The following is an 11,749-nucleotide window of genomic DNA, read 5'->3' as shown; positions in this document are numbered from 1 at the left end:
CCCTGTCCCTCGAAGACCCACTCACGTGACATCTGCTCCACTGGGTCTTTGTAGGTACTTCAGCCACAGTAAGCCACCCTCGCCGGCTGGACCGTACCATGCATGGCACCGTGTATAGTTGCTTCTATTTTAATTTAGTTTTGTGAATGTCTGGATGTAAGTCCTCTTAGGGCAAGACCGTGTACCACTTAGTGCTTGTCTTTCCCAGTGTCTGGGGCGGTGTTATGAGTTCCAGAGGCACACAATCTATCCCTGTCAATTAAGATCCAAGAAGAAAGTTAAAGGATGAGGAAACGTTTGAGTCACTGTTTATCAGTTGCCCCAGGATTGGGGAGGAAGGCTGATCTCCTGTTTCTTATTCTGAGGACTCTCCCTGTTGTGACATTAAGCCTGAGGGATCAGTTGATTGTGACTCTTGTGAAGCCTCCCAAGCCTCAAGCTTCAGGATTTGGAAACTGAACTGCCCCAGGGCCTGTTACCAGCCTGACTCACATTCCAGCTGCCTCTGCAGAATTACTGACACATTTTTCTCTTCTTTTTTTAAGCAATATATATTTGTAAATATTTATTTATTTTGGCTGCACTGAGTCTCAGTTGCGGCACTTGGGATCTTTAGTTGCGGCATGCGAACTCTTAGTTGAGGCACGTGGGATCAAGTTCTCTGACCCAGGAGTGAACTCAGGCCCCCTGTATTGGGAGTGCGGAGTGTTAGCCACTGGACCAGCGGGGAAGTCCCTCAGGTCATATCTATCTATTTATATCTCCCACAGAAGCCCTCAAACCTCAAACTAAACCCATCTTTATTTTCTTGATTCTCTCCAAACTGACCTGCTCCTCTCTTACTTCTGTGAGTAAACATAACATGAGGTTCCTAGTCAATAAAGCGCCAGAGAAGCCTTGACACTTTCCCTTCCTTCATTTTCTATATCCATTTATCAACATGGACTGAGCATCTGCTGTTTGCCAGGCCCATTTTAAGTAGTTTGGGATTCTTCAGAGAGAAAAAAAACAAAAAACAAAAATTCCTACCCTGAAGAGGAACATCTCTCAGGGGGAGAGAAATTGAAAAATAAACATAATAATTGAGTAAATTATATAGTATGTTAGAAGCTGTATTTATTTCCTATTGAAGCGGTAATAAATTACCACAAAGGGGCTTAAAAGTAAAACAGTGAAGTGTCAGTCACTTGGTTGTGTCCGACTCTGCGACTCCATAGATCGCCAAGCTCCTCTGTTCATGGGATTTGCCAGGCAAGAATACTGGAGTGGGTTGTCATTCCCTTCTCCAGGGGATCTTCTCAACCCAGGGGTCAAACCCGGGTCTCCTGCATTGCAGGTGGATTCTTTACCATCTGAGCCATGAAGTGGCTTAAAATGACACAAACTTATACCATCTTACAGTTCTGGAGGTCAAAGATCCTACCATGGAGGTGTTGGCAGGCTGATTTCCTTCTGAAGGTTCTGGAAGGGAATGCATTTCTTTGCCTTTTCCACTCTCTAGAGACCACTTCTCTCCTTGGCTAGTGGTCCCCATCCTCCATCTTCAAAACCAACAACCTGTCTTCTTCAAATCTCTCTCTTTCATCTTTGCTTCCATTCACATATCTTTACCCACTCTGACATCCCTGCCCCCATGTTATGGACTTTTGTGATGACATTGCATCCAACTGGAGAATCCAGTAAAATCTCCCCATCTCAAGGACCTAACCACATCTCATCTGTGAAGTCACTTTTACCGTAATCAACTCGCTGGTTCGGGATGATAAAATAAATTTTCACATATTGAGGCATGGAAAGTCATTCTGGCTTATACATGAGTTAACTTGAATTTTATACTAACTGTAACAGTCTGTTAGTGGCCTAGGAAAATTACAGTGTACATCTGTTTTAATTATTAAGGAAAAGGGCACACTGACCAGAAGTAAAGAATGAAAGTAAAAGTGTTAGTCGCTCAGTCATGTCTGACTTTTTTCGACCCCATAGACTGTAGCCAGCCAGGCTCCTGTCCATAGGGTTCTCCAGGCAAGAATACTGGAGTGGGCTGCCATTTCCTTCTCCAGGGTATCTTCCCAAACCAGGGATCAAACCCAGGCCTCCCACGTTGCAGATTCTTTATCGGGGCAAAGTGAAGAATGTACATGTTAAAAGTAAAGATTGAATGCCTCCCTCTGGGATGCCACTGCTCCTTCCTACTAGGTTCCATTCATAATGACTTCTTTATGTTCACCTGTTCTCCACATAAGCCAGCCTGGGACTTACATATACAGATCTGATAGTGACTCCTCCCAGAAGGAATCAGAGGTTCCCTGTCACTTTTAGAATAGAGCCAAAGCCTAAGGTCTGATCCCTGCCTGTGTCTTCAGTTTCTTCCCTTTGGCATCAACCTGTTTGGCTTTCTTCCAGCCCTGCTCTGGCCCTGTACCCTGCTGCCATAGGATTTTTACATGTGCTGTTCCTTCTAATGGGAAGCTCTGCCTCCTTCTATTCACCCAGTCAGCACTCATTCCTTTTCAGCCCTTGAGAGTCTACTCTGACCTCTCTGAGAAGGTCAAAGTCTCCTCCCATTGCCTCTCCCAGCAATATACCTTGGTCACATTCTCATAGCTCAAACGGTAAAGAATCTGCCTGCAGTGCAGGAGACCCGGGTTCAATCCCTGGGTCGGGAAGATCTTCTAGTGAAAGGAATGGCGATCCATTCCAGTATTCTTGCCTGGAGAATCCCATGGACAGAGAAGTCTGGTGGGCTACAGGTCATGGGGTCGCAAAGAGTCAGTCACAACTGAGCGACTAACGCTTCACTTCACACTCACTGTTTATTGTGATCCACATAGTCAAAGGCTTTGGCATAGTCAATAAAGCAGAAATAGATGTTTCTCTGGAACTCTCTTGCTTTTTCCATGATCCAGCGGATGTTGGCAATTTGATCTCTGGTTCCTCTGCCTTTTCTAAAACCAGCTTGGACATCTGGAAGTTCACGGTTCATGTATTGCTGAAGCCTGGCTTGGAGAATTTTGAGCATTACTTTACTAGCGTGTGAGATGAGTGCAATTGTGAGGTAGTTTGAACATTTTTTGGCATTGCCTTTCTTTGGGATTGGAATGAAAACTGCCCTTTTCCAGTCCTGTGGCCACTGCTGAGTTTTCCAAATTTGCTGGCATATTGAGTGCAGCACGTTCACAGCATCATCTTTCAGGATTTGAAATAGCTCAACTGGAATTCCATCACCTCCACTAGCTTTGTTCGTAGTGATGCTTCCTAAGGCCCATTTGATTTCACGTTCCAGGATGTCTGGCTCTAGGTGAATGTGAGTGATCACACCATCATGATTATCTGGGACATGAAGATCTTTTTTGTACAGTTCTTATGTGTATTCTTGCCACCTCTTCTTAATATCTTCTGCTTCTGTTAGGTCCATTTCTGTCCTTTATTGAGACCATCTTTGCATGAAATGTTCCTTTGGTATCTCTAATATTCTTGAAGAGATCTCTAGTCTTTCCCACCCTATTGTGTTCCTCTATTTCTTTGCATTGACCCCTAAGGAAGGCATTCTTATCTCTCCTTGCTATTCTTTGGAAATCTGATTTCAAATGGGTATATCTCTCCTTTTCTCCTTTACTTTTCGCTTCTCTTCTTTTCACAGCTATTTGTAAGGCCTCCTCAGACCGCCATTTGGCTTTTTGCATTTCTTTTTCTTGGGGATGGTCTTGATCCCTGTCTCTTGTACAATGTCATGAACCTCCGTCCATAGTTCATCAGGCACTCTGTCTATCAGATCTAGTTCCTTAAATCTATTTCTCACTTCCACTGTATAGACATAAGGGATTTGATTTAGGTCATACCTGCATAGTCTAGTGGTTTTCCCCACTTTCTTCAATTTAAGTCTGAATTTACTTTGCCAACAAAGGTCCATCTAGTCAAGGCTATGGTTTTTCCACTGGTCATGTATGGATGTGAGAGTTGGACTGTGAAGAAAGCTATGTGTCGAAGAATTGATGCTTTTGAACTGTGGTGTTGGAGAAGACTCTTGAGAGTCTCTTGTATTGCAAGGAGATCCAACCTGTCCATCTTAAAGGAGATCAGTCCTGGGTGTTCATTGGAAGGACTGATGTTGAAGCTGAAACTCCAATACTTTGGCCACCTGATGCGAAGAGCTGACTCATTTGAAAAGACCCTGATGCTGGGAAAGATTGAGGGCAGGAGGAGAAGGGGATGACAGAGGATGAGATGGTTGGATGGCATCACCGACTCAATGGACATGAGTTTGGGTAGACTCCGGAAGTTGATGATGGACAGGGAGGCCTGGCATGCTGCGGTTCATGGGGTTACAGAGTCGGCCACGACTGAGCAACTGAACTGAACTGAACTGAACTCAAACTCGAAAATGTGTATATTGTGAGGATCACCAGTCATGAGACTGTACCCAATCTCCCTTCTTCCTTTCAGTATTGAACCAGCCCAGCGAGTGTCAGGTCCCAGCCTCCCTTGCAGCTAGGGTGGCCACGTGAACACATTTGGCCAAGGGAATGAGAATAGAAGCGATGTGTGCAATGTGCTGGCATCTGGTGCCCCTGGTCTGTCATTTCACTGCTGGGAAATGACAACCACTGGAGCAACCCCCGTGGACCTGGAGGTGGAGGCCGTGTGTTGAGGACGGCTGAGTCAGCTTATCACCTGAGTTGCTGGCTGACCTCAGGAAGCAGACCTGTGTTGGGAGCCAGCATGAGGAACTCTGCCCATGGCAAAGGTCATGAGGAAGGAAGCTTGGCAGACACAAAGGCATGATCAAGCCTCAGGAAACCCCGTTCCCGAGCATCTACCCCCCAAACCAGAGTACTTTACGGGGAGCTCTCCCCCATAACCATTTCTCTCAGAGAAGGAGTTAACTTGCAGCTCCAGTTAATAAAAATTTCTGAGCGTGATAAGAGTGTTTCAACTTACGAACTCTGAAGGTTCTCTGGCCTGCCTGATCAGGCTTGTCCGGCCGCATGTGATTGTTTACAGCCTCCCAACTGTGAGAGGCACAGGATGTTTTAAGACTTTCTAAATACAGACTCTTTTGAGAAGTTAGAAGATCATTAGTATAGTATAGTAGGTTGATTAAGAATTATATTGGTGAAGGGTTTTTTCATTTGTCGTGCCAATAATTACTGCTAATTCCCTGCCCTGGGTGTGACAAGGATGTCTCAGGTCAAACCTCTCTGCTGACAGACTAGCTTGTGTGACAACCCCTCAATCATAAACAGCACAGAGAGTTTGGAGTATTAGCGTAGGGCTTTTTTCATTGATGAGTCAATGATTGCCATCAGCCCTCCATATCCTTAGGCACCCGGGAATATATTAATCAATGTATTTGGAATATAGAAAAGGAAATACAGTAGTTTTTGATGTTAGGAATACTAGACTTTTTGAGTTAATGAATTTTCTCTTTTATTATAGACCACTGTACTTTGTTATAAATCACTGTGTCCTTGCTATGCAAAAATGTAACTTTATCACTATCTTAAGACAAAATAGATCTTAAGGGAAACATTGGTGAAGGGTTTACATTTGTTGAGCCAATATTTGCTGCTAAATCTCCATATTCCTGCCCTTATAATGAATATAACTGGCATATAGGAGAAATAAGTATTAACCTTTAAGATTAATCATGTTAAACCTTAGGTTAAGTAAATTCCTTTCTTGATTGTAACTCACTACACCCTCACCCTATAGGAATGCAACTTTATTTGAAGGGTGGCGACTGATTTAAGAAAAAATCACCCCTGGAAAAATAAGTTTTGTGGTTAAGTGACCGACATCAGAAAGGGCCATAAAATGTCACCAGACCTCATGGCTAAAAGATGATGAAACTCATAAGATCTTTGTATAATTTTATATGAAGCACCTGATTGTGACAAGGGTCAGGTCTGCTGACCCCCGCGTGACTCTGTATTCATCCCTATGTATAACAAAAAGGTATATACACAAACCTGAAAAATAAAGAAATCGGATCAGTTTCTGGAAAGACTGATTCCCCCGTGTCGTTTCTTTCTCGCTCCCCGTTTTCCTGGCTGAATTCCCATCTGAAATGTGGGTACTCACCAAGCCTGCTAATTCTGCCTGGGCTTCTGAGGTCGGACCGGGGAGGCCTCAGTGCCTCCTCTCCTTTGGGAGAATGGAAAGACGCCTGTGGCCTACGTAGGTGGTGATTGGTATTCCATGTAAACCAGTTATTCAGCCTCTTTTCTCCACTAATTCTCCTACTACACTATCTGTTTCTAATCTGTCTACATATCTGTAATTTTTTTTTTTTTATATATCTGTAATTAAATAAGTTTTTTCCAGGACGCCGATTCCGTCTCCACCTCCGAATTACCCTGGATCCACCGGGGCTGGACCCCGGCAGACCTGCCCTGCCAGGTCTGGACCATCCACCTCTGCTTGGTCACAGAGGACAGGAGATCACCATCTATCTGATTTAAAGCACTGTATGCTGGGAGCTTTCTCTTAGAGCCTTTTAGCCTGTCCCCAGCCGGTCCCCATTTTTGGGTGATTATTTATCTCCCCACCAGACTGTTAGCTCCAAAAGGCACGGATGTGTTCTTTCATCCTTATGTCTCTCGACCAGACAGACCATGTTTAGCCAGCGCATCTCATGTTTAGAAGTCTCTGATGAAAAAAATGTACAAAATTTGAGATTGGAAGTCCTCACTTTCACAAAGCCTCAATGTCTAAATTCCTACAAACTTCTCTTATTTCTCCAGTGATAGGCTGGAAGGGTTGTAAAAAAATGAATTAGGGGGAATTCCCTGGTGGTCCAGCGGTTAAGACTTCATCTTCCAGCACAGGTTGTTTGGGTTCAATCCCTAGTTGGGGAGCTGGGGTTCCATGTGCCTCATGGCCAAAAAACCAGGACATGGAGCAGAAGCAGTTGTGACAAATTCAGTAAAGACTTTAAAAATGGTCCACACGAAAAACAGCCTTCAAAAAAAGAGATGAATTTGTAATAACTATTTGGGGGGCTACTGATGAGAAACAGCTGCCCTCCCAGACTGCCTCAGGCATGGAGGGAGGAGGCTGGGCTTTATGTACAGAATGTCTTTGGAAGTGCCGTCAAGCTAGGCATTTAATCTTAGCCTGGCATCAAGAACTACATGCTCTGTTTTAATGTGACGCTTCATAAAGAATGAACATTTCGGTTACACTGCTGGAAGTGTTCCCAGTTAGCGATCTGTGTATGACAATCTACGTGGCGCCAAGATGCTTCACATGCTCCACTTGGAGCAGGGATCGGTAGTGCCTTTCGGGCACATAGTAAGGGCTGTGCTTGTATTTATGGACCTGACACGTGACACAGCAAATAGCTATTGATCTCTGATGTTGGGCAGAGGTCTCTCAGCTGGCCTCATGCTTTCACATTCTGTCCTTCCTTCCCTCCAATGGCTCTAGCCCACCCTCCACACACACAGCAGATTTCCTGGTGAAAAGCCTTCAGGGTTGTCCACTGCCTACGAGGCCAGACTCCCTAGTCTGACACGGTTGGAGCCTCCCTCTCCATCTCCTGCTTTCCCCTCCCCCTCCCCCCATAGGCCATGCCCTGGGTCTGTGGCTTTCTCAACTCTTTGCCATTTGCTGAAAATGACGAGGTTTTTTACATCTGAGAATCTTTGGAATGTTCACTATGATTTCTTCTTTGTCATGTGAATTGTTAGCAGTGTGTTGCTTGATTTTAAAACTCTGAGAAACTTCTAGAGACTTATGACTGATTTCTAATTTAATTCCACTTGGTAAGAGAACACACTCTAAGTGAACTCAGTCCTCTGCTATGTGCTGAGACACTCTTGGTGGTTCGGCACGTGATCTACGTAGGTAAATGTCTTACCTACACCTGAAAAGAACAGGTGTTCGGCAGTTTGGAAGTGTATGTCCTATATCTGTTGGTTAGATCAAGTTTGTTAGTTGTATTCAAATTCTTTATTACCTTAATTATTTTTCATCTGCTTGTTCTCTGATTGGGGAGTTTTTAATATTTCCTTTTAGTTCTTTAATATTTGCTTTCTAGGGACTTCCCTGGTGGTCTAGTGGCTGAGACTCTGCTCTCCCAATGCAGGGGGCCCGGGTTTGTTCCGTGATCAGGGAACTATAATAGAGCCCATATGCTGAAACTAAGTCTCGGCATAGCCAAATAAATAAATATTAAAAACTGTTTTGCTTTCTAGATAGATAGATAATCATATCAATTCTGTTTCTTCTCTGGAGAACCCTGACCAATACAAGGTCTGAACCGAGGGAAAAAAAATACCTCTGCTCAATTTTGTAAAGAATTTTTTTTTTTGCTTTTTGAAATGAGACTTTTCTTGCCCAGTTCTTTCTTTTTTTTTTTTTTTAAGTTTTCTCTATAAGAACAGGCTGATCTTCCAGATCTGCTGGACACTTCCTGCAAAAAAAAAAAAAAAAAACAGCTTTCTCTGCCCAATGCAAGATGACATTTTCCGCATTCAACTCAATTTCGGTTTTCAAGTTAAAAAAAAAAAAAACTGTTGTTAACTGGGCTGCAGGTTCAGCATAAATTACGGAAACATAATCTCATCTATTCTAAAAACTGGAAGAGAAAGCACAGGTTCAGATTTGACCCAAAGAGTTGTCCAAGAGAACAGGCAGACAAAGACAAAGAGGGGTGTGTTTCAAAAGACTCAGCCTTGTCCCCGGGGAATGAATCCTTTGGAAGACAAGGTCAGTCTCTGCAACAAAGGAAAACATTTGAGGCAGCGATTCAGAAGTGTTGCCTCCAGGTCGCACTACTCTGACTTGAACTTTGAAAAAAATATGAGATTTCTCCCCTGTTTTCATTCCCTGAACAGGACTAAGCAAGCTGAGACCAAATGATCTTTAGTTCTAAAAATAATACCGATTTGGATCTCTCAGCTGATTCTCTCCATAGGACACCAGAAACCACGCTGGGGACGAGGGCAAAGTACTGCATAGACAGAGCCAAGCACGCCGGGAGTGACCCTTCCCAACTCAAGCAAGGGCAGTGATGGAGAGCAGCTGCCCTGACGGCCACTGGGAAGTCTGAAATGGAATCCGGCGTGGAGTCTCAGTAGGACAGAACCGCTCTGTTGTAGGGTTTTCAGGAACTCTTGGTGAATGCCTTTGGAGATGCGTGCTAAGTAGCTTCAGTCGTGTCCAACTCTCTGCGACCGCATGGACTGTAGCCCACCAGGCTCCTCTGTCCATGGGATTTTCCAGGCAAGGATACCGGAGTGGGCTGCCATTTCCTCCTCCAAGCTATCTTCCCCACCCGGGGATCGAACCTGTGAAGACATAAGTGTCTCTTATGTCTCCTGCATTGGTAGGTGGGTTCTTTACCACTAGCTCTACCTGGGAAGTCAGAGACGTTTCAGGGCATCACCAATACCCATACTCGCTGAAGACTTTGGTTCAAGGTGACACCATAGTGCCTTCTAGAGTTCTGCCAAACGAGATGTTTCCTTGCCCATATCTCCAGATTTATAGCAGCACTGGCAAGGCGGTGGGGGAGCTCATAGGGAAAGACATGAAGGGAGGAAAAAGGTCAGTAGGGGCTGATAAGATAGAAGATAAACATTAAGGAGACAGCGGACTGTCCTCATGGTCAATGGCTAAGACTCAGAGCTCCCAGTGCAGGGGATCAGTTCATTTCAGTTCAGTCGCTCAGTCGTGTCCGACTCTTTGCGACCCCATGAATCACAGCACTCCAGACCTCCCTGTCCATCACCAGTGAACTCTGGGAGATCACTCAGACTCACGTCCATCAAGTCAGTGATGCCATCCAGCCATCTCCTGATCCTCTGTAGTCCCCTTCTCCTCCTGCCCCCAATCCCTCCCAGCATCAGAGTCTTTTCCAATGAGTCAACTCTTCACATGAGGTGGCCAAAGTACTGGAGTTTGGGGACCTGGGTTCAATTCCTGGTCAGGGAACTAGATCTCACATCAATGAAGATTGAAGATCCTATGTTCCAGGGCTAAGACCTGGCACAGCCAAATAAATAAACAAAAACAACCTTATTAAAAACAAACAAACGTTAAGGAGGTAGGTTGCAACAAATCATGGACCAAATAATTCGGAAAGCTGCAAGATTCCTGGCTCAAGTAAACTAAATTTATCAGATTCAAGGTGATTCAGGATCTCTAATAGCCAAAACCTCCACATGATATAAACATCCAAAAATAGCTCTAGTCTATCCATAAACTGGGAAAGTATGTGTTCACTTAATGCCCCAGGGACACCCTGAGAGGGTGCGTACGTGTGTGCCATTTTGGGCCCAACTCTTTCCAGCTGTGTGACCCTGAGCAAATAATTCTGTCTTCCTTTGCCCTTCAGTTTTCTCCCCTGTTGAAGTGGGGATAATAGTAATTGCTGTTTAGAAGGGTTTTGTGAGAGTTAAGTGAGCCCATCCATGTCAAGCAGAACAGGGTCTGGCATGTTGGAGGTAATTAGGTGAAAAGTATTAGTGGCTCAATTGTATCTGACTCTTTGTAACCCCATGGACTGCAATCCCATGGACTGCAGCCTGCCAGGCTCCTCTGTCCATGGGATTCTCCAGGCAAGAATACTGGAGTGGGCTGCCATGCCCTCCTCCAGGGGATCGTCCCAACCCAGAGATCGAACCAGGGTCTCCTGCACTGGTGGATTCTGAGCCCCCAGGAAAGGGAGAGGGGAAATGTTCATACATATTTATTAGACACGGGCAACCAGGAAAACAAGCACATTCATTATTTTAGCAAAGAATTTAGAACAGAGAATTGGTTAAACGGGTATTGCAGGACAGAAGCAGCAGAAAGCAGACTCTGGGGGAACCACAGGAAGCAGCTACCCCACCCCCTTGGCTGGGGAACCAAGAGGACAGGTCGGGGTTATGAGATCCTTAGAAGCCGGGAAGAGGGGATCCCAGGGAACTGGGACTCGGATCTCTGGCGAGGGGTCACTGCCCAGCTGGTGCGGTATTTCTGTGAGGCACAGAGGCTGGTTCTCGAGCACAGGGACCCTGGAGCCTGGAACCAAACATCAGGATGATGCTCGGGAGCCCGATCAGGGAGCCGACTGGAAGCCACAGCCCTACCCGCTCCGCCGGCCCTGTGGGCCCGGCTAGCGCCCCTGGCGGCAGAGGCTGGAAGGGAGCCGTGGCCGAGGAGAAACGGGGGTTCGCGGAGTCCCGGCAGCATCACGGAGCCGCTTGTGGCCCCAACTTTAAACGCTGCCCCTCCTCCCCCTCCCCACAGCCTCAGGACGGCGGCGGATCGGAAGAGTGAGAGGAGGTGCTCAAGGGTTTAAAGGTAGGCCTGAATGACAGCGCGGCCGCAGGAGGGAGAGTGCAGGACAGCCTGGCACGTGGACTTCAGCCCTGGAGAAGGGCTTGGTGGTCCGGGGCGGCCGCGAGAGAGTAAAGGCTGAGGTCGGTCGCGGATGGAAAACGCTCTCGATCGGAGAGAGATTATGGCAGGCGTCCAGCTCCCAGAACCTAATGTTCTACACTTTCTCGGAACTTTGAGTCAGGAAGATTAAGAGCAGAGGCCAGAGACACCCCAGACGAGGAGTGGGTGACCACAGGGGGAGGGTTCGGAGTGGTGAGCCCCGTAGCAGAGGGTCAGGACACGGCTTTTCAGGAGGAAGGGAGGTGTTTTGGAGGCCGTTGAGGGGAGCTGGCATGATTACACCAGGGGGTCAGGGGATGAGGGGTTTGGGGAGAGCCAGAGCTCCGCTCCTCATGAGTGGGCAGCTCTGGAGTCA

Source organism: Budorcas taxicolor, chromosome 19, assembly GCF_023091745.1.
Source record: "Budorcas taxicolor isolate Tak-1 chromosome 19, Takin1.1, whole genome shotgun sequence".
NCBI lineage: Eukaryota > Metazoa > Chordata > Mammalia > Artiodactyla > Bovidae > Budorcas > Budorcas taxicolor.
This window is presented reverse-complemented; position numbering follows the sequence as displayed.